Source organism: Gorilla gorilla, chromosome 6, assembly GCF_029281585.2.
Source record: "Gorilla gorilla gorilla isolate KB3781 chromosome 6, NHGRI_mGorGor1-v2.1_pri, whole genome shotgun sequence".
Lineage (NCBI taxonomy): Eukaryota > Metazoa > Chordata > Mammalia > Primates > Hominidae > Gorilla > Gorilla gorilla.
The window spans coordinates 53,034,094-53,058,096 of record NC_073230.2 but is presented as its reverse complement, the minus strand read 5'-3'; the positions used below and the strand labels follow the sequence as shown (position 1 = coordinate 53,058,096).

Sequence of the window (24,003 nt, the reverse complement as noted above, 5' to 3'; positions counted from 1 at the left end):
AGAGTTGATTAAATTTTAGCCAGATATAGTCTGTTCCTAGTGTATATTTTTAGTTATATAAGGGTGCTGTTTTTTCGTACTCACTTGATATTATAAGCTCTAAAACTTCCCTGCTGTCTTGTTCTGTTAGGCTTTATTGGATTTTCTGAGTTCTGTTGTCTTTTCAGTGAAATTGCACTAAATGTCACTCTGTTACTCAGGGCAGTATCAGCTTCATGGTGGATATCAGTTTGGGCATTTTCCTTAACTCAGTGTGCAGTCCCAGAAAATGTCAAAACCTAGTACTTTTCCTGCCTTTGCAGAGGTATTGAGACTCCACAGGAGTGGGTAAGAGCTCCTACACCTGAAACTTCCCCATGTCCACTTCTCCCATGATCGGAGAACACACATGAGAACTGTTAGGACTGTGTGGCTGCTGCTTCTCTTCCCCGTATGGCCTCTGAGGAGCTGTGAAGGAGTTAGATGCTGTCTGAAAATCTTCTGTTTCTTTCCTTGGCTACCATTCTTGAATGCTATGGCATGAGTTTACACCTCTTTATTTGATAATGGAAATTTTGCTAGTGTTTCTACTGTTTAATAATTCCATCAGGAATTGAGGGAGGGAGGTTCTAAGAACTGGGTTCATTACACCCTCTTTACTAGGAAGTCTCTCTAATTTGTTTTTTAGTAAGCTAGAGATTTAATCTCAGAGGAAATCATGAGAACACAGGAGCACCAAATGTTAACCCGATAAATCCTGTGACACTTTCTCTTCCTTTTGGTGCTGACAGAGGAACAAAGAAGATAAATGAGAAATTATGATTTATGAAAGTAACTTAATGAGATGACTGAGGAGAAAAGAAGAGGCATGGCACCCTCACTACACAGCTCCATGGTGTGAACCATGAAGTAGCAATTGCAAATAAGACCCAAGGCATCAAACCGTGACTGTTGATTTAGGCATGGGGTGAAAGTGTCCATTCTCAAGCCAGTCAAAGAGCACCCACTATACGAGAACTGTGAAAGATATCAGAATCAAAATGGAGCCACTTGCATTTAAAAAAAAAAAACTGACAAATAGGGCCAGAGAAGGCTATGAAGACAGGGTTCTCATGCTTGTATATCTGTTAAAACCATCACAAAAGACTGCAAAAACCACAACCTTGCACAAAGTCCATCACAACCATACACAAAAAAATACTTTTGCAGTGACATCTGCCGAGCAGCTGTGTGTCCAGCCTCAGATCTGATGTCACCTTATTATCGATCCTTGTAGCCTAGGATAATTATTTGAAAACAATTCTGTAATCCTCCTCATTTTTCCTTTAAAAACCTTTGTCTTCCTTTACCTCCCTGAATACACACACAGTTTATTATGGCATGTGTATTCCGTTGCAATGCCCTATTCCTGAATAAACATCATTTTCTTTAAAGAACCTTTCTCTGTTGGTTATTTAATTTGACCGAAACAAAAGTAAATTGTTGAAAACATATAGGAGAGACAAGCTTCAAAAGTGCCTATTCAAGGCCCGGGTGTGGTGGCTCATGCCTATAATCCCAACACTGTGGGAGGCTGAGGCAGGCGGATCACCAAGACCAGCCTGACCAACATGGAGAAACCCCATCTCTACTAAAAATACAAAATTAACTGAGTGTGGTGGCACATGCCTGTAATCCCAGGTACTCGAGAGGCTGAGGCAGGAGGATCACTTGAACCAGGAGGTGAGGTTGCAGTGAGCCAAGATCACACCATCGCACTCTAGCCTGGGCAACAAGAGCGAAACTCCATCTCAAAAAAAAGCGCCTATTCAATGACTATTTCACACACACATACAATTTACTCCACAGACTAATTGAATCAAGGCCAGCCTTGTTCAAAATCTGCAGCATGGCAACTTTCCACCTCAAATGCTTTGAAGTGAAAGGCCCCTGGTCAGAGAATGGCCTGAGGACACCTCCCACAGTGGGGTGCACACTTCCATGCAGGCAGAGCACCCCCATAACTCAGCCAGGTCTCACTCTCACCTTGTGACCCTGTCTTCAAAGTCCAGGTAAAAGGACGAATCCTCAGAAAACATTTCCAAATGTTCCTGTTGAGACGGCCACACTCTCTCTGTGCTTCTAGAATATGCACCTCCACCTCCTCAGAAGTGAAAGATGGCCAGGCCAGGAGCCAGATGAGATGGGGGAGATGGGAAGGTCTTTGACTGGAAGGTTAGAGGTTTCTCAATGATGGCAAGCAAGAGATCAGTTAGAAACACAAGGCAAAGGGTGGTCGCCCGCCTAGAATCATCCTGAGTTGACATTCAAACTCCTGACAAAGAAGAGCCTTCACTCCAAACCAAGTTTAATTCACTTTTAGAAAGGATACAGTTCAGGAAACAACACGGCAGAGACACCAGCAGAGAGCAGACACGTGAGTCCCAGCAACAGCCTCCAATGTCCCCAAAGCACTCCACACTTGAGATGCACCTGGTCTCCACAGGGAGGCTAGGGAAGCATGGGCCATCTTAGCCATGGAAAGCTATCAGCTCGGGGCTCACAGCCTTCCCACCTTGCTGGTGATACACTCCCTCCAGGGTCCCTGAAGCTCTCATCCTTCGGTCCAGCCACACCTCATCAGCACTCATTCACCATGAGATTTGGGGGCTTGGTCTGGGAAAACTGGCTGGATTCTTATTCATCTTAAGTTTGGCCTCTCCTATAAATTCATTGAGTTAATATTGCAAGGGTGATACTAGGATGGGTCAAAGCCCCCAGACAACAGTGTGTAACTGTTCTCCTAGAGGGGATGCTGGTATAAAATCCCTAGCCCAAGGCTCCAGCTACAACATTGAAGTGACAGGCTTAGGATGCAGCCACTTCAAAGCAGGGCCCTAGGTGGAGGGACTGGTAGTACTTGTTCTGACTAAGGCTGTCAAAAGCGGATGTAGGTATTCTATTTCATAGAGAAGGGAAGAATTTAGCCTCCTGTGTTTTGCTGGTTGCTCCAACATCACTTTGTAATGGTTCAGTTTGCTTCTAGGGAGGGACGCCTCTGGGGACTTGGTTTATTACCTCCTACAAAAGTGGCAGAAATTGGGAGGTAGAAAATAGAAACAGGGGGCCCTAAACAGGAAGCAACATTTTATCCCTGGCTGAGGAGTTCATCCTGGGAGTGTGGGCTCCTTCAGAGGCTGAGTTGCCTTGTCCAGGTCCCCCTGCACCCCGACTTCTTGCCTCAGGTGTCATGGTCCTAAGTGGCCTGACAGGGTAGAGCTCTCTGGATGGTACGGAAGCCTGAACCCCAGGCACGGTCTTGCCCACAACACTCTGCAGACCTGAGTCATCCCCTCATCCCCTACTCCGGGCTGGCAGGTGACCAATGTAGGGGGCCAAGATCCCCCAACTGAAGCCAAGGACACATTTCAGGGGTCTGCAAATTTTGGACAGCTCCCTTGCTCTTGTTCTTCTCTCTTTCTTTCTCTCTCTCTCTCTCTCTCTCTCTCTCTCTCTCTCTCCATGTGTGTGTGTGTGTGTGTGTCCCCTTTTGTTGCAGGGAAAAGACTAGGGTTAACATAAACTCTAAATGAAACAAAACAATAACAATCATTACAACAATTATATTTTGTGTTTTTTTCAAGCAAGTATCTATTTAATTCACCAGAATGGCTTAAGGGAAGGTCTTAAGATTTTCATTTTCATCTTCATGCCATAGGGGATCAATAGTTGATACAATGAATTTAGAGTTTGCATCTACAAAGCAAAGGTTTGCAAAGTGGCAAATTTTGGACTCAAATACAAGCCTGGGTCTCACTGTTTTTAGTGACAATGCTCAATTTAAACAAATAATTTTGCATTGTCGGTTGATATAAAGGAGAATTAAAAGATGACAATGTAGTCTCGCTGAACTGACTGTGGAACTCAACCATCCCCACATCCTGTCCTCTCTCCGGACAACGTTAATGTGTTTATGCCCATGAAGAGCTGTCTCCAGCATTCCCCAACCTTTCCAAATAAACATCCGGGAATTCTTCTTCCCTTTGCCAACCCAAAATAACAAGAGTGATATTAGCTATCTCAGAATGCAATAATAATAAAAAGAAAACATTCCCACAGCTACATTTTTTAATCGAGATGACTACAAAAAAAATTTAGTGACATTAATTAAGCAAACTTTTTTCTTAGTGAATAATGATCCTCAAGTTAATGCAAGGGAAAAAAAAGAAATTGCTTTTGTGCTATCTACACACCCATAAGGAAAGCAGAAGCGATTGTGAATTTTCAGGGGACAATGGAAATGATAGATGTAATCAGACTGCTGTCTTTATGTGATTAAAGTGACACATTTCAAGGGCCTTGTAGCATAAAGACCAGAAAGCGACCTAAAAGCTTTCAGTATGGTCAGTAGTTTATGCAAATGTCTGTTCTATGTATTTGCGTTGTCCCTCACTGAGACACCCCTCCACTCTCTATCTCCCAGGAGGTGGCGTGGTGGAAAGCGGGGCTCACGGCCAAACCTGCACCCACCAACTTGCTTATCAGTTATTGCAGCTGTGAAAAGGAGATGATTAAGCTAGCCTTGCAGGATTGGTAGGTATGGGGTTTATAATTAAAGTATGTGTGGTAAATGCATTGACCCAGACCTAACTTCTTTAAGGGAAAGGGTCTGGCCACATCTCAGTAGCTCTCTGAAAAAAAAAAAAAAAAAAAAAAAAAAGGAGGCATGGACCTCCAATTCCTGTTAGGAAGGAGCAGTTATTGGCAGAAATGCTTCCACTGAGAGCAGCTGGAGCAACAGAGCAAATTACAGCCATCACTGACTTAGGGGCGTCCATGAGCTATGAAGGCAGCAAAGACTCTGGGTGAAATCAGGAGGAAGTCCCAGAGGTAAGGGGTGGCTGCCTTTCCCCAGGCAGAGGCTGCTGCTGGTGGCAGAACCAGGGCAGAGCTTTTGGAGGTCACATGATGCTGAGTGCAGCATTGCATAGGGGGCTGCAGAGCGCAGGGGCTGCTTACCCTGGAAATACGCTGCATGCTGAGGCCACGAGGCTGCACAGGCTGGGGCTAAAGAGCTAAGGAAAGTCTCTAAGATGGGCAGGGTTTCTCCTGGCTGCAGGTGCCAAGGAGACAGACCCGAAGGGCTGTAAGAACAAGAGGCAGGTGTCGAAGCCCTGGAGGAAGTGCTGATGAGCATGCAGGCTTGAGGGCGTATGGTGACCTGAGCATGGCTCGGGACCAACAGGCCAGGAGGGGCTGCTGTTTAAGGCAGAAAAAGCAGTGCCCAATGGTTGACAAACTGTAGATTTCAGGACCATTAAACACAGCCAGTCTCTCCCCACATTCTGAGGCTATGGGGGACGGAACGTTAATAAGAAAATCTTAAGACCTTTAAAACGGAAAGAAATAATGTTTGCAATTTCTCTGTGTTGAGAACACAGAGACAGGTTTTCAGTGGAAATCCCTGGAGAATCATGCCCTACAGATTGGGGTAGTCCAGAGAGAAAATTATTTTTACTCACACTGCAGCCCAGCTCAACCCAATCACCAAATAGCAGAGTGGACAGTGGACCCAGGGTGTCCCACTTCCCCCACAGACCCTGTGCCCCATGCCCTCAGGGCCTCGGTGTGCCATGACTCACAGGTGCAAAGAGGGGCAGCCAGGGTCGAACAGCCCTCGTGGTCTCCCTGGTCTCCCGTATAAGCCTCATAAGCCTCAGAGAGGGCGATTTTACGGAAATGCTAATGTAGGCTGATTCTCAGCCTTTTCTGAAGAGCTCTGCACTTTAATAACTGCTCCCAGGCATAATAGAGAAGAAAACTGCAAATAAAATAACAAATGCTATAATAAATCTCCAAAAGAAAGGGGATCACTTAGAGTTGTTATGTCTGTAAGAAATGGCATTGCCAAAAGGGACCTCTGTGTTGCTGGATTCAATAGACGTCTTCAGCCTCACCTTACCTGGCCTCTGGGCAGAAGCAGATGCTGTTGCTGCTTTAGCAGCTGGAACTGCTCTGGGTTCCAGGGATCCATCCACCCTGGGCCTCCTCCACCTGCCACCCTGTCCTCCTCTCTTCTACCTTTAAATGCCGGAACCCTACAGGGCTTGATCCCATGCCCACCTCACTCTCATCTGTGCCTCCACAGGGGACCTCACCCCTGCCACATCTCAGTAGCCCTCTGAATGCCAGCTACCCCAAATGTGTCACCCTCCAAGCTGCAGACTGTACCCTAGCATCACTGCCAGGAGCTCCACATGCGTCTCAGACTCAGCACGCCGGGCTATGGGGTGGGTGGGCCTGGACCCCACCTTCTGAGCCATGGGTTCCTCAAGCTGGGCTCCATTTTCAGTTCTTCTACTTGGAATTTACTGGTCTCTTGAGTCTATGGGAAGGCATCTTTCATACATTCTGGAAATTTCTCAGTTATTATCTCTTCAAATGTTGCCCTTACTCCGTTTTTTTCTTTCTTCTTCTGGAATAAATTTGAGAGGTGTTTCAGGAGTTCAGTGGGCTCAACTTAGCAAGGACATACAAGTTCCCCACTGAGACCAGCGCAGAAGTCCCTAAGACAATACAGAATGATTTTGCTTAGCAAAGCCTCAGCCACAGGGGAACCTAGTGCATAAGCTGACTGACCAGGCACACGGTCCAATAGCAAGCATGAACCAGGCATCTAGCTGTGGGCATCTGTGGCGATGAGACTGATCCACATCTGCCAGCCTAGCCAGGACAGTCTGGACCACCAGGGATACCACACAACCCTGCTGTACAAGTCCCTGAACTGCCCTCGGAATGCAGCAGGGCCTGGACAACGCTCTCGCTCACCTCGTCCTTGAAACCAACCTGGACTAATAGAAGATATAATCTGCTCTCCAGAAAAATTGCCTCAGCTCCTCCAACCTTAAATACAAAGCTCCCAAGGAAAAAAACACTACATGCTAGAATCTTCAAGCAGGAAAGAAAACCCTCTCAGACAACGTGTTGGTTCCCATTCCCGAAGAGTTACATGTGCTGATTGTCTGCTGTGCCTTTATGACAGACATAGAACTGGGAGGATAAAAGCATATTTCAGAAAAAGGTTTGGGTTATTTTTCTTGAGCTCAGATAAACATGGCCGATTTCTTTTCAAATCTTCCCACACCCATGAAGTCTCTGGGTGGCTCTGCTGTGGAGTGGAACCATGGAGTGAGTAGAGGGAGGCCCAGAAGCACCTCTCAAACAGGGGTGGAAGGCCACATTCATTCATTAGTGTTCCTAATGGTGAGAAAGATGGGACATGGTCTGACCTGGAATGTAAATCAACATGCTGCTTCCTTCACCAAGGAAGCGCTCCCCAAGGCATGCCAGCCAGTGTCAGGGGCATACGGCACTGGGCCGCTCACGCTGTGAGGTGGGCTCTTTAGGATTCCCCACCCCACGGAGCAGGCCCTTCTCCACGCACACCCTCCCCAAGCTCCATGACAGCCTCCACTCTCCTATCCACTGAGGCAGGACGGTTCATATCAGAACAAACACAAGTAGGAAGTCCTTTTGACATGGAGTTGTTCTTATTATGCCACTATTTTAACTTCCAAATTTGGGGATTGATAAGACTTGTCGTGGATAAATAGCCTGAAAATGATTTATAGTTTTTGTTCTCCTCTTGAAAGTAGTTCTCAGTAAAGCCTAACAGCTTGAAATAAGTCAGAATCTGGCACATACAGCTCTATGCATAAATATAATATACTCTTTTGCTATATTGATTGATGCGATTATTTCCGATCACTCCTGTTACCCATGACCTGTCCTCCCAGAGAATGCCTAAGGATTTTCACCCTCGCTGACCCGGGCAAACACAGAGCATATGGAGGACGTTCAGGCTTCTGCTTTTCTAGTATTGAGAGAAACAAGCATTTCAGTAGCAAGATCTAGACTCCTTTAAATATCAAAAGATAAGGGTTTGTAACACCTTACCTTTCCTGCAAAAAGGGACAGGTGAAGAGGGGACAGGCTAGTCCAGGGAAGGAGGGGACCATGGTGCCCCTACTCCCCAGCAGGGATGGGGAGAGGGGCATGGGAGATGGCCACAGAGCCCTGGGAGCTGAGGCAGAAGGCTGGCCTCACTCCAGGCAGGGCTGGGGAGCATCCAGCTTTCAGACGTCCTCAGCCTTGAGTGCAGGATGAGGGCTGGCAGCATGGCATGGACAGGTGGGCTGGGCAGTCCTCACCCAAGCCTCAGGCAAGGAAGGAGCAGGGAGAGACAGGGCAGGGGAGGAGAGAGCAACCCCCAAAGGCCAGGGCAGGTAAGGACAACAACATGTCCACGGATGCTGCCTGGGTGGGGGGCAAGCTCAAGAGGGACATCTGTGCCCCCACCACACGTGTGTGCACACACCCAGTACACACACTCGCACGACCATTGAACACCTGTACACACTCTACACATGGGTGAAAACACACATCCTCATATGCGTGCATGCTACACATGCGCAGTCACACACACACACACACACACACACATGCACTTACCCTCACACTTACCCATGCACTACACACACTGACATGCCCCCCATGCTTTCACACGCAACATGCACACATGTTCACACACATACACACTCACATGCACACACGCACACTCCATCCCCGAACACAGAGGTCCCATGAGCAGATAAAAGGGGACACCCGCATAGGCTGATGTGACAACAAACCCTCACAAGATACAGACAGCGACAGCCCTTTCTCCACCCCGCCAAATGAGTCCACACCCCACATGTGTCTGAGGAGCCCAGCCCCAGTAATGAGTGAGGCCTGGCCTACAGGATGCTGTGACAGGAGCTGCTCCTGGCCCCGCCCTGAGGATCAGGTGACTCTTCACTGATGCCCAGGCCTCCACTACCCTCCTGGCCTCTTTCCCCAGCTCAATTTTCCTCATTTAGCTTTTCCCAGACACTTTCCTTCCTCCTCAGACACCCTTCCGGCCTCCTCCATCCACCTGCCTCAACCCTATGCAGATTCCCAGCCTCCCAGCCCACGGTCCCCCTAGCTGGGAAAGCAGGGGGTCCTCTAGGACCCTAGGCCATGAAATGGCAAGGTGGGAGGTGGCTCTGCTCCTTGTCACCCCTGCCCACAGGCATGGAGAAGGCCACACAGTACAGAGGCTTCAACAATGGGGGGAGTTGCAAATCAGACAGAAAGGGGAGTGCAAGGCAGGACCATGGACAGCCACCCATGTGTAAACTTGAGGCTGGGGTGCCCCGTGGTGAGGATGGGGATGCCGTAAACTGAGGTGACCAGGGGACAGGTAGTGAGGAGACACACGTGTTCCCCTCAGGACAGAGGATTTCAGGTGCCCCCCAAGACATCTGGTGGCCATGTCCAGGGAGCAGCTGGTGCAGGATTGCAGTGCTCCTGAGGGTCTGCAGAGCCATTGGCCTGGGTGGTCACACTATCCAGGCTGCCTCCCCTCTCCCCACACCCTACCTGTTCAGACCCAGGGGAACGGGAAGCTGTGCTCTGGGGAAGAGGGTCCTTTCGTGAGCACCCGGTCACCCCCTGACAGGAAGCTGCGCTCTGGGGAAGAGGGTCCTTTCGTGAGTACCTGGTCACCCCCTGAAAGCCGGGAGGGAGAGCTGCAGGATGGGACAGAGGGCTCTGAGCGGGCAAAGGAATGCAGCACCAGGGGGAGTGGATGGCCATGGAGAGCCTTGGGCCCTGTCCTCCCTGCCACACCCTCTCGGGCCCCTAGGGCTTCGGGGCAGGCAGGACCCCAAGGCAGGCTGAGGCCAGAAGCCCACACCAGCTCTGCGCACTCTCTGGGCTGAGGGGTCAACCCAGAGCCAGGGCCGAGCTGGCAGGAGCAGCAGGCTATGGGCCAGGCCTGGGGGCTATGGAGAGCCGGCTCCTCACCCGACTCCCTTCTCTCCACCTGACAGATGGGGAATGTGAGTCTCGGATAACCTACGTTGCAAAGTGGGCCCCAAGTCATGCAAGTGACAGAGTGGTTTGAATGCCTCGCCCATGCATCCACTCCGGCACTTTAGGACAGGGTGGCAGGGCAGGTCCCGGGCCTTCATGGGCCTTCATTTGATGCAAAGCTGGAGCCCAAACCTGCCATGAGGCCCCCATGGGAGAGGACAGCATGTCAGCCAGGTGGTGGGGTCCCCATGAGAGGCCCATCTGAAGTCCAGGGAGCATGCATGGATAAAAAGGGGGTGCCTCCAGAGCATTCCATCTCCAATAGTACAACAAAGGCCAGCTGGACCCAGACTGTCTGCTCAGAGGAAAAGGGCACTCATCTGAGTCTCCCAGACGACCTGGGTCCTGCCCTGCTCTGCTTGGTCCCTGGGGGTGCTGATTCATAAATCAGGGGCCCAGATGTGCCAGCTCCCTTCCCTGCCCCTGCCCACAACTCACAGTCCACCCTGAGCCCCAGGTACCACCTGACCACTGACCCCTGATACCCTGGCCTGACCAGCACCGTGGGAGGAGACCCCTTTGTGGCTAATTTAAAGAAAACTGTCCTTGGCATTTAGTGCCTAAATACATCAAACCATAACTATAATTATCTCAAAGCATACATTGTTGTGGATATTGGAACATCTGGACGTACTGTTGTCATAGAAGTGTGTTCTTGCAAGTATCGGCAGGCTGTTTCCTTGGCTTTGCACATCTTATGACCATGGGTCGTGACTGGCAAGGAATGTACCTCATTAGTCTCAAGATGGAGCTGAACTTAAAATGTCATTACCCTGGCTCTCCCGGGCTCCTGCTTTTCTAACAGGGGAAGCAGGCAGGGGATTTCCGGGGGATAAAGGGACTCACTGGAGCAGGATGAGTGCAATCAATTTTGATCAGACATATTTGCTGTTTGGGCATTTTTGGCTTCTCAGCAAATCAAGTAACACCCCAATCTTCAGGGCCAGCTGAGATACCTCAGCTTCTTCAGGAAAGAGACCCTGCCAACACCCCCATTGCACAAGTCTCTGCTCCTTGCAGGAAATGTACAAGGCTGCACCATAGCACAGGGATCATTCAGTCATTCAGCACATTTTAATGAGCACCTACTAGGAGCCAGGCCCTATCTCAGGCACTGGGGTTACCCCAGACAACAGACAGATAAAAGTTCTCTGCTCCCTCCAGAAATGGCTTTCTAATTTCTGTAAGCAAAATACATAAGTAAAGATATACAGCATATTAGGTGCTGTTGAGTGGCTCCAGAGAGAAAACAACGAGATTGGAGGATAGAGTCTGGGAGTAGGGGCAGATGTCATGATAAATGGGACACTCAGGGAAGGCCTCAATGACGTGAAATCAAGCAGAGACATGAATTGTTCAGGGAGAAAGCCACCTGTCAACCAAGAAGAAGCAAAGGACCAGACTGCAAAGCAGTAAGACAAGGAGTGTTTTGGGGTCTTAGGAATTGGCATTCAGGAGACACAGATTCAGCTAGAAACCAAACTGTGTTCTCAGGAGAGGAAGGGGAGTAGGGATTTTTAAAAGTAAGCTGAGGGTGATTACACACGTTGTTTTGAAAGGATAGTCATTGGTGCAGGCGGCTAGCATAGTACATGAGTCCGCAGATCTTTGGTTTTCACTGTTCAGGAGTCGCAGTGCGGTGGCAAATTCAGTTGTTCTCCAGGATGTTATGGTTGTGGCCGTGGGGCCCAGTGCAAAGGTTCAAGCAAGCTCCTGTTTGGCAGGGTTGCGGCCGTGCAGGTAGTCCTTCTAAGGATGGCTTCTCAACCCCGTTTTAGCACTCTGAACCAGAGTAACACCATTCTATCACATTCCACACCCAATTATTGGAGTAAGAGGGAAGAGCCTGTGCAAAGGCCCTGGGGTTGGGGCAGACCCTGCCTGCTCAAGGAACAATAAGAAGCCTGGTGCAGCTGGGATGAAGGGAGCCTGGGAGGGCAGATGAGGTCAGGGAGAGAACACAGGGCCAGATGGTGGCTTTTATTCTTAATGAGTTGGGCATCTGCAGAAGGACGACCTGCAAGAAGCCCAGGAAAGAGGAAGGCAGCTTGGACCAGGAGGTGGCCATGGAGGTGGTCAGCTGTGGCTGGACTCTGGATATGTTTTGAAGGTAGAATCAGCTGCCTTAACTGGAAAATGTGGCTTTTGAAAGAGAGGCATTATGACTCAAAGGTCTGTGATCAGAGCAACTGTAAGTACTGGTGCCACCTTCCCTGAGCTGAACTGGAGCGACCCGCAGTGCAGCAGCCAGGATGAGGCACTCGGTCTGGGACATGAGTGCTCAGTGCGGAAGCAAGGAGGCCAATGGATAAGGGAATGGCAGCTGAGTGGTCAGGCTTGTGGAAAGGGACATGGCAGCTGTTTTATGGCCTGGAAGGGAAGTCCTTGCAAAGGTGTTGTAGTTTTATTGTCAGAAACATACCTGGAAGATCTTATTTGCCGTCATTTCATAATTTTTCCTGCAACATTCAGAGACATAGTCTGTTGGTGGTGGTTTTTCAGACATGAGCCACCACACCCAGCCTGTTGTTTGTTGATGAATTAAATAAAATTTTGACAACTACTCACCAGGTATTCCAAAGAGAATTTTGTTTGTAACCACTAGAGATTCCACAGTAGAAGGCAGCCTTGGTCTCTGGCTAGGGTGACAGACCCCAGAGAGAGGGACGGGGCTTCCTGGCCCAAGGGAGCTGGTCACTGGGTTTGTAAAGGAATCTCATGAGCTCATGGGAGGTGGGCCTGGACCCATTCACTCCTGCAGGAATGATCAATGCTCCCCACTGAAAAATAAACTACACATCAATTGCCAACCCTGGAGTCTGTTTCCCTGCAGGGCCCTTCTCGGTGATTTTCCATGGCAGGAGCTGTTTGCGGAGGTATCTGTGTCCTGGTTTCTTTTGCAGATCTGTGTTTCTAGAAGTGAGAAATCGTTTCCTTTCCAGAGAGACAGTGGTGGGTTGGAAATTATGAATCTGTGCCCGTAGCCATTAGCCAGGCACGGGGACTGGCCAGAAGATTCTATTCAAAAGAGGGGTCCACTGCCCGCAGAGATCAATAAGCCTCTCGACTTTAAAGGTATATCTATTTTTATTGGTTAATAGATCCTAGTAGGTACTTATATGATAACTTTTAAAAGAAAAAAAAAAGCCTTCCTAAAGCTTTAAATTTAAATATGCTGACTCTTTGAGAAGAATTCTCAGTGCTGTCGATGGGAAGGACTCCATCTCAGCCAGGGGAAAAACTGAATTGGACCCACCACCAACCAACCGTGAATTTAGATGTCGTTGCTAAGCTACAGGATAAGAAGGAAATGCAATTTCATGCAGTTAGGACTTCAAAGGAAAGGGCTGTAAGAAGCCTAAGATACTAAGACCTTTAAACAAGATTTAAAGAATGTTAATGTCGTTCCAAAAACATGGGTTCTCCTTTATACAAGGATTACCAAAATAATAACAATTTGTTTCATATTTCACATCACAGTTCATGTGGTTTGATAATTTTGATATAAAAAATTATTTATCTTTTCCTTTAGTGTATCACAGTGTATTAATAGAATATAATGCAAAGCAAGCTTGTGTTTATTTTTTCTTAATAAATCTAATTAATTTGAACTGCTTAAATTTCCTATTCTGATTTTATGAGTCACTAGCATTTTGGAAATGTTTAGGGCTATGAGAATGTAATCATGTGTTCAACCGGACTGAAATTATAATCACTAATGTCTTTATTTTGTTTTTATCGGTTGTTATCAGTGTCACACTGTGCTGGGGACCCACAGCCACTTCTCTGACAGAGTTGTGGTGTCGGCAGCCAGCATGTGGCCTTCCAGGTCAGCTTCAATATCATTTCCAATACCCTTAGTTGGCTTTAAGTCCTTGAATAGTCCTTGAATGACCTTTAACTATCTGCTAAATTTTCAAAGAAATTACAAGTTCCTAGAAACAGAGAGAGGAAAAAATACCAGGAACCCAGTTATTTCTTGTTCTCTGACGTCTGAGGTCTGGGTGACCCCCACTCAGTTGGTGATGAGGAAGAACAAGAAAAAGAGACAGAGTGCCTGCAAACCCAATGGTGAATCCAAGTGACCTGCTGACTGAACACAGCTGGAAGGGCAACCGTGCCAGGAACTGACCCGTGGAGGTCTGCAGATGGTGGTGGCTGGTGGGGCTGGGGAAGAGGGGGCTGGGAAGTTTCAGGAGGAGTGGTTGGAAGCCCCGTAAGACGGGAGAGGGATCCTCACAACAAAAGCAGACTGACGCAAATGAGTCCTGACCGCGGTGCAGGCAGAGTAGGGGCACGCACAACTGGGAGCAGCGGGAGGAGGCTCCACAAAGGCCAACGTGTGGACAAGTTGTAGGGGAGCCCCAGGGAGCCACTGCCGGGACAGAGGGCAGGGTGGCTGCTGGATCCAGAGGGAGAGGCCCTTCTGCAGAGACAGGACCTCAGGCGCAGGAGGCTGATGGGGGAGAGGCTACAATGATTCCCCCCTCCCTCTCACTTCCCACACCCCCACACACAGACCTCAGCAAGAAGCCGGGGGCACCACATGCTGCCAACGTCTCCATGCAAGACATCTAAAGAAGCCCCCGCAAGACCCCCAGCCCTGGTGATTCAAACACAAATCTAGGCACTGCTGCGAGGGGCCTTGCGAGTGTAATTAAGCCACTAATCTGCTGACTTTAAAATAGAAAGATAATCCTGGATTATCCAGGTGGGCCCAATAGAAACCAGAAAAAAAAGATAAAAGAGAGGCAGGAGAGACACCGAGTGTAAGGGGAGTTTGAGATACGCTGGCTAGATCCGAGGCACAGGATCACACGCATGGGCTACAGACCAGCCTCCACGGCAAAGAGCAGCTCTGCTGCGTCTCAGAGGACACCGGCCCCGGGCCGGTGCCCACAAGGAGCTGCATGGTGCCAGGAGCCTGAGTGGGTCTGGAGGCGGATTCTTCCGAGAGCCTCCAGGGAGGAACACGGCCCAGCCTGCACCTCTACTTCAGACTGGTGAGACCCAGAGCAGAGGAGCCCCTGAGCCATGCTGTGCCAGGCTTCTGACCCACAGGAACTGTGGGTCACATAATAAATCTGCGTTGTTTTAAGCCACCATGTGTGCAGTAATTGGTTATGACAGTAATAGAACACTAATACAGGCCCCCCAGAAATCTGAGCTGGATCAAAATGAAACAGCAGGATTGCATAGAAGCAGCACCGATGCCTGAATCCACACCAAGACAAGGCTCATCCTGTGGGTGTTGAGAAGGGAAGACAGGCAGGGGGCGGTGGCTCACACCTGTAATCCCAGAACTTTGGGAAGCTGAGGCAGGAGGATCACTTAAGCCAAGAAGTTCAAGATCAGCCTGGGTAACATAGCGAGACCCTGTCCCTACCAAAAAAGAAATATATATATATTTTTATATAATATATAATATATATAAATATATATATTTATATATATAATAATAATATTATATATATAATATATATTAAAATATAATAATATTATATATTAAAATAATAATCATAAATATATAAATATTATATATTATATATAATATATAATATAATATAATATATAATATATAATATAATATATAATATATAATATAATATAATATATAATATATAATATAATATATAATATATAATATAATATAATATATAATATATAATATAATATATAATATAATATAATATATAATATATAATATAATATATAATATAATATAATATATAATATTATATATAATATATAATATTATATATATTATATATTATATAATATATTATATATTATATAATATATTATATATTATATAATATATTATATATTATATAATATATTATATATTATATAATATATTATATATTATATAATATATTATATATTATATAATATATTATATATTATATAATATATTATATATTATATAATATATTATATATTATATAATATATTATATATTATTATATATAATATATTATATAATATATAATATAATATATTATATAATATATTATATAATATATTATATAATATATAATATAATATATTATATAATATAATATATTATATAATATATTATATATAATATAATATATTATATATAATATAATATATTATATATAATATATTATATATAATATAATATATTATATATAATATAATATATTATATATAATATATAATATATATAATCTATATATAATATATAATATATAATATATATGATATATATAATATATAATATATATGATATATATGATATATAATATATATGATATATGATATATATGATATATAATATATAATATATGATATATAATATATCATATATTATATATTATATATAATATATCATATATTATATATAATATATATAATATATTATATATAATATATATAATATATTATATATAATATATTATATATTATATATAATATATTATATATTATATATTATATATAATATATTATATATTATATATTATATATTATATATAATATATTATATATTATATATTATATATAATATATTATATATTATATATAATATATTATATATTATATATAATATATTATATATTATATATTATATATAATATATTATATATTATATATAATATATTATATATTATATATTATATACATATACAAATATATATAATATATAAATATTATATATTATATATGTAAATATTATATAATATAAATATTAATATATTATATATAATATAAATTAATATATAATATAAATTAATATATTATATATAATATAAATTAATATATTATATATAATATAATATATATAATATATATAATATAAATTAATATATTATATATATTATATATTATATATATATTATATATATATTATTATATATTATATATTATATATATAATATAAATTAATATATATAATATAAATTAATATATTATATAATATAAATTAATATATTATATAATATAAATTAATATATTATATATTATAAATTAATATATTATATATTATAAATTAATATATTATATATTATAAATTAATATATTATATATTATAAATTAATATATTATATATTATAAATTAATATATTATATATAATATAAATTAATATATAATATATAATATATTATAAATTATATAATATATATTATAAATTATATAATATAAATATTATATTATATAATATAAATATTAATATTATATAATATAAATATTAATATTAATATATTTCATATATTATATATAATATATTATATATAAAATATATAAAATTATATATATAATATATTATATAAATATCATATATAATATATATTATATATAATATAATATATATATACTAGCTGGAATTGGTGGTGCATGCCTGTAGTCTCAGCTACTCAGGAGGCTGAGGAGGGAGGCTTGCTTGAGTCCGGGAGTTCAAGGGTGCAAGGAGCTATGACCCCACCACTGAACTCCAGCCTGGGCAACAGAGTGAGGCCCTGTCTCAATAAAAGAAAAAAAGAAGGAAGACAGACGTCACATGCATATTTACACAAGAAACCATTCCCCACAATAAATGCACAATTCTCAAGTTAGTGTGAAGAATAATTCTTATCCAAGTGCATCTATGAGCACATGTCAAATTTTGCTGTAACTCAATAAGAGAACCAACATAAAGACAAGGAAGAGGATTAAGGAGCATTTGAAAAACAAAGGTTTATAGTTAGAAATGTCAAAACAGTCTTGCCGAGTTAGATACAAGATACTATAGGATTGATAAATATGCCATGTTTATTAATCACCAGTATAGACAGCATGGAGTTGTCTTCTCTTCTCTATTTTTGCTTCTCTAAAAAGCAAAAATCCAACACAGCTATCATTTCCTCAGGGATCCCTCGATCTCACGAGGCTTTATAACTTCTGGACCCTCAGTAATCAGAGTTACCTCCCTTCCCCCAAAGGGGGCTTACAGAAAATGCTCTGGCGTGGAGGACTCTCAAAATCCTTGTTTCAAAGTTTGGAATAAACTATGGTTCTTACATTATATCTATGTCAAGCAAGCCTATTTTGTAAGAAGTGGTATTGATGAGGTTATGGGTGTGAGGAGAAGTTCCCATTCTAGGCATCAGGGGTACCATGGGGGTGGGGACAGGGCCCAAAACCACCTTCCAAGGGACCCCATGCCAATGAGAGGATATCACCCAACTTCCTCTCCCATAGCTAGACCTATATACAAGGACATAAAAACTCTTTCCAGAATTTGTCCCACTAGCCCCCAACCTTTTTTCTTGTTCCTTTCAACTATGCATTCTTTGTTTGGTCTTTCCTAGAGACAAAATTCCTCAATTTTTGGTGCATATCTTAGCCTACCCTTAACCTCACCCAGAAACTGAACCAGTTCCTTTGGCTCAGTCCAGCTTTCCCCAGCAGCACAATCCCCCAACTGGAGACAAGAGGCAGAAGCCAGGGAACCCTGAATCTCAGTGCAGCCGGGCAAGCAGGACTGGCCATGGGAGGGGGCCCAGCAAACCAATTGGCCAGACAGTCTCCCAGCGTGGACGGGTGCTGCTCCCCTGCTGGGCACAAGGAGAATGTCCAGTGAGAGCACGCCAGGCCCCGTCAGGGCAGTGGGCTCAAGGCGAGCTGGCCCCAGAGGGTAGGAGTTTTGGTCCCAACTCTGCCTCCAGCTCACTAAGAGACTTGGGGAAAAGCTATTATGTTGGTGCAAACATACTTGCGGTTTTTGCCCTTGACAGTAATATCAAAACCACAATTACTTTTGCACCAACCTAAATACGTTGTTCTCTGGGCCTTAGCCTCCCCAACTCTGCCACGAGAGGAGGGTGCGCCCATTTCTGCTGTGGTTTTCTAGGATGCCAACAGCTCCTCCTTTGCTCCCTCCACAGGGAACCCTCACTGAAAGGCACTTGATCACTCCTTCCTGGGGTTCGGGCGTGAGCCCAGATCCCCTCTCTGAGCCTGGAAGCGCTTGCTGGCGTAGCTTAGAGGCTCCCAGGTGTTGCTCATCATGAGCCAGGTGTGAAGGAGTGTGCTGAGCCCTCCGAGGGCTGTGAGATGCTGGCCAGATGCTGGAGGGGCAGAGAGAAGCTGAGTTTCCATTGTGCCCACACACGATGGAAAGACCAGACTTTTTGGCTCCCGGGAACTCTGTGGCTCAGACCCTTTTAAAGCTGCCAGGAAAAAGCCCTCAGTGCCCGGCTCCCTGGCACCAAGCACTTCCCACCGAGGAGCCAAGGATGCAGTCATTTGGGGTGGTGGGTGTGTGGGCACGATGGAAACTCAGCCTCTCTCTGCCCCACTGCCCTGCATCCCATGCAGTGGGATCCCTGCCTCACCCTCAGAGGCCCACTGAGGCAGGTCCTCACTTTTCCAGTCACTCTCAGATAACAAAAGTCACACTGGTCCTAAACAGTCCATAGTCATGAAAATGGCTGGTCCATCAAAATAACCAAAACATGCCCTGAGTGGCCCTGTGTGGGGACCACCTGCAGCGAGAAGGCTGGCGCTCGGCTTCCTTCTTCCTTCCCGGAGCCGCCAGCTTCTCCAGGCTGCAGCCAGCAGGCATGAAGGTGGAGGGTGTGGGACAGGCACTGCCTTGCTCTCCTCTGGCCAGGCAGTGCCTGAAGCAAGTGAGGATGCTCCCCAGGTCCTCCCTGAGCACAGCATCCTCAAACAGCAGGAGGAGCTCATCAGGCTCTCCGTGAGTGTGAGAGAGCGAGGAGCACCACTGGCTCTGACCCTCTGCTGTGCATCCAGTCCCTCACCTCCCTTGGCAAAACTGACAGGGACACATTTCCATTCCCGTGTCCTGTGCTGTAGGATAGTGCTGTGGACTGAAGAATGTCCCCCAAAATTCTGGCATTGAAGCTCTAAGCCCTAGTGTGATTGTATTGGAGATAGAGCTTTCAGGAGCTAAGTAAGGTTAAATTATGAGGTCATAAGGGCAGGGTGCTAATCTGATAGAATAAGTGCCCTTATCAGAAGAGAAAGAGGAAGATCGCGCACTCTCTCTCTCTCTCTCTCCCCCTTCTTTCTCTCTCTCCCTCCCTCCCCTTCTTTCTCTCTCTCCCTCTTCCCTCCCCGCCCATGTGAAAACACACGGAGAAGGCAGCCTGAGCTAACACAGATGGCAAAGCATGTGGAGTGCGCCTGGGGTGGCCCTGCCAGCAGATGTGCATCAGCCATCAAGGAGGTGGTTTTGTAAGTGGAATTAGCATCCCCTACTCCCAGGCAGGCTTCAGCAATAGCACTGGGAGCGACACACACAGTGCTCCCTGTGTGCTGGCATCACCATGTTCACCCTCCCAAAGGCTCCTGATGTGGATGAGGGAGCCCAGCCCCCACCTCCCAGGAAGCCAGAGAAACAGAAGTGAACCCAAGTTGGTGCTGAAGCAGGTGGTTTGGACCGCTCTCTGAGCCACCTCCTGGTTTGCTGAGTACTGTCACAGACATATCATTTCACACTCAATTCAGCAGCTTTCAGAGACAAATCGTTGTTGAGCTACTTTTGCAACCCACATGCTGCGTGAATGCTGGGGAGCCAAGGATGTAGGAAGCAGACACATCCCCTGCCCTCCTGGGCTCAGTCCACTACAGAAGATAAGACCCCATCAAACCATCACACCAGCACATGTAAACCTGCAATTGTATAAACCACAAATTCATACCAACCTTCGCAAAATTCCAGCAGGGATTTGTGAAGAATTTGAACAATCTTTTTCTGTAGTTGATATGGGGCAAGAAAGATCTGCAGAGAGCTCACCACACTTTTGAAAAGGAAGAGCAGGGAGGACTTACTCCTCCAGGCACTCAACCGCTTCAACCCTTTAGTGACAGCAGCTTCTCCGGGGTTCAGGACAGACAAGGAGAAGACCCAGGTGGATGGGGAGCTTGGAGTAAGACAGAGACACCGTGAGCAGAGGAGAGAGGACAGCTCCAGAGGTGGCACTGGGGAAATCACTCCTGAGACAAGCAAAGCCTGACTCTATACATGACACCACTTACAGAGGTGGATGTCATACGAATTCAAGACTGAAAATGGAGAGGTATAATTACAAAACTGAGAAAGAAAATCGAACCTCAGGACCCCAAACTCACTATGCCAAAAGGAGAGTTAAGCTTGGGATCTGAGTCACACGATACAGTCTTCCTTTTGTTCCCAAACAGATCGCTGTAATTTCACAACCCTGTGTCTAGCCTCATCCATAAGCCAGGTTCCCACCAGATGGAAGGCCACATATCTCCCCAGGTGGCCTCCCTCACAAATTGCTCACAAGTAAATTCCTCGTGAACCCCTCAGTCTTTCGGGATATATGCCCCTTTCCTGTAAATTAGCTCTAAAGCTGAATTCTGTTGAATCTCACCATGACAATATCAGTTACCAGCTTATCTTCACAGGTGCGAAGAAAGACCAGAAATCATCCCTCTACCTACCCTGAGAGGAAGGCATAATTGACTTTTTCCTCTACTCCCTCCTTTCATCTGTGAAATGTGGATTTACTGAGCACTAATGGGAGCCTCACAAGAAATAACCATTTGCCTCACTTCTACCCTCCCTCCATTTTTTCCTCCTGCTTGCTCTTTCCTCTTGAAATACTCCCAAACTCTCTTTGGAAAGCAAAGGGCACAGATGCTCCTGTGACCTGTGTTTTTCTTGTGCACATCCTTAAACTTTGGCTAAATAAACCTCTATCAATTGACACACCCGCCTCAGTCACTTTTTGGCTTACAAAACCATGAGAAGAGCCTGTCTTTGTGACTAGGGATAAAGTCTTCTTAAATAAAACAACACAATAAAGAAAGTCTTCTTAAATAAAATGATCAAGGCACACACCATAAGGTGAGAGACAAATGGATTTGACAACATTCAAATTAGGGACTATGGGCCAGGCACGGTGGCTCACACCTGTAATACTATAAGGGGTGAGTGTATTGCTTGAGCTTAAGACCAGCCTAGGCAACATGGTGAAACCCCATCTCTACAAAAAATACAAAAATTAGGCATGGTGGCATGTGCCTATAGTCCCAGCTACTTGGGAGGCTGAGGCAGGAGGATCACTTGAGCCCAGGTCGGGTGAGTCTGCAGTGAGCCATGATTGCACCACTGCACTCCAGTCTGGGCAACAGAGTGAGATCTTGCCTCAGAAAAAAAAATTAAGGAGTATGGTTCAGTGAAAAACGTCATTTGTAAATTAACAGATGACATCCTTATCTAAAACTGACAAAAGAGTAAAATCTGGACTATCTGGACTATATTAGTAATTCCTATAAATGAATAATAAAAAGCCAGGTGATGAACAGGCACCTGCTGAAAAGGAAGCCCAAATGGTAACAAGTATATGAAGAAATAATCACAGTTACTAGTAATACGATAAAGAATAACTTTTAGTGAGGTGCCACTTTATACCCAACAGAATCCCACACACAAAAAAACTAGAAACGCGTATAATACCAAGTGTTAGCTAAGATGTGAAGAAGTAGGAATCCTCCTCCCCATCAAGAGGAGAGGGAACTGGTTTCAGCCATCTGGGAAAGCAATATGGTGGCATTCAGCAAATTAAGGAGTTCAGCTTCTGGGTATACATCCTAAAGAGACTCTCAGAGAGCTTCACTCAAATGCCCATAGAGGATGCTGCTCATCACAGGATTAACTGCCCTAGGGCACTGAGCACAGCCCAGGTCAATGATGATAAAAGGAGGAGAATGGCCAAGAAAAGGCACTCTAGGCCTGTGCGACAGGACTGGTTGATGGACCCAACACTCACTCCCATCCCCTTATCTACCTCCATTGTGGCACCTGGAAAACATAAATATCCCCTCTTTCCAAATGCCCATGAGGGTGGGGCGGCTGCCGAGCCTGCTGAGAAGTGTGGGGAACCTCTGCTTCCTCCAGTGGCTGACAGCACCCCCTTCACCGCACACACAGCAGCAGCGAGACAGGGTCCCGGGCACTGGGGACAGCCACAAAAGGGAGAGCGTTCGCGTTCAACCCTTCAACTGGATGTTTTTGCTCTCCCTGGCATTTCATTTTTATGATCTCTTTCTTGTCCTCTGAACGCCTGTTCACAGGCATCCTGCTCATTTGGATGTGACGTCTGCTCCTGCCCCGCCTAGAATAGCCGTTCTAGTGCTGCTACTGCTGTCTGCTTTGTCTGCTTCAGTCTCTGTTGTTCAGTTTGGAGGCTCTCCTTGAAGTCAGCCGATTCTTGGCTGAATGTGAATATTTAAGGGGAGAACATTAGAACACTGGCTGGAAGCTCCCCAGGAGAGGGCGGGGCCTGGGCACTGAGGTGCCATGGATGGGACAATCACATCCTGCCCCACAACCTCCCAGGGGAGCCCCAGAGGGCAGCATCCACAGCTCTGTCCTCTGAGTTGATCAGTTTTCTCAGCATAGGAAGGGGGATTTTCCAGTCTGCATATGGAAGAATGGAACATTCTAGAAGCCCAGCAGGAAAAGCAGCTGGAGCTCACCTTTCACAGTCTCACTTATTCACCTTCCACCCCAGCAGGTCTCCTGTAGGGTGGGACAAGGCTCAGGGACTTAACCAGCCCACAGCCCACCTGGGCCAGCGTCCTCACTTCCCTCCAGTTCTGAGCCTCTCTGGGGTCTGGGGCCCCATGGCTTGCTCCCCACTGGCCCACCCAGGTTTGTAGGTCTCACCTTCCCTCACTCTGCAAAGTTCAGCCACTTTCTGTCTCCCAGAATCTTGCTGACATCTCTCCTTGGCTGTCATTCCCTTTTTTATTCTCTTTGTCCTTGTATGTTCCTTCTCTGTTCATTGAGTGGAATTTGGGGAAATGAATGTTACTCCACCACACTTAACAAAAGTCCCGTCCATGAGTTTCTACCACCCGCCTGGGGTTCTCTCCCAACTGGGGAAGAAAGGGGAGAAGGACTGGGGTCATACAGGGCAATCTGCCAGAATCTGCCCATGTCTGCACCCTCTGTTCCTATTTCCCCTTCTTCGTATCATGCCCTGTGTCCTCAGACCTCCAAGCTCCACACAAAATGGGAGGTGTGAAATTTCTACCTCCCTGTCCTAGCACAATGGAGCCTGGCCTGCTAGACTCTTGCCTCACTAGAA

The 24,003-nt window shown here is 45.2% G+C and overlaps 1 long non-coding RNA gene across 2 annotated transcripts; it reads left to right on the top strand.

Moving 5' to 3' along the window:
• The first annotated feature begins 19,856 nt into the window (after nucleotides 1-19,856).
• On the top strand, nucleotides 19,857-21,617 carry LOC129523867 (uncharacterized). 2 transcript variants are annotated; one of them, XR_008667528.1, is made up of 2 exons: nucleotides 19,857-20,116; nucleotides 21,314-21,617. It is a non-coding gene; the product is annotated as an uncharacterized lncRNA (long non-coding RNA). The 2 variants fall into 2 exon arrangements; XR_010134524.1 differs by lacking the exon at nucleotides 19,857-20,116 and adding an exon at nucleotides 20,123-20,961.
• The last annotated feature ends 2,386 nt before the right edge of the window (nucleotides 21,618-24,003 follow it).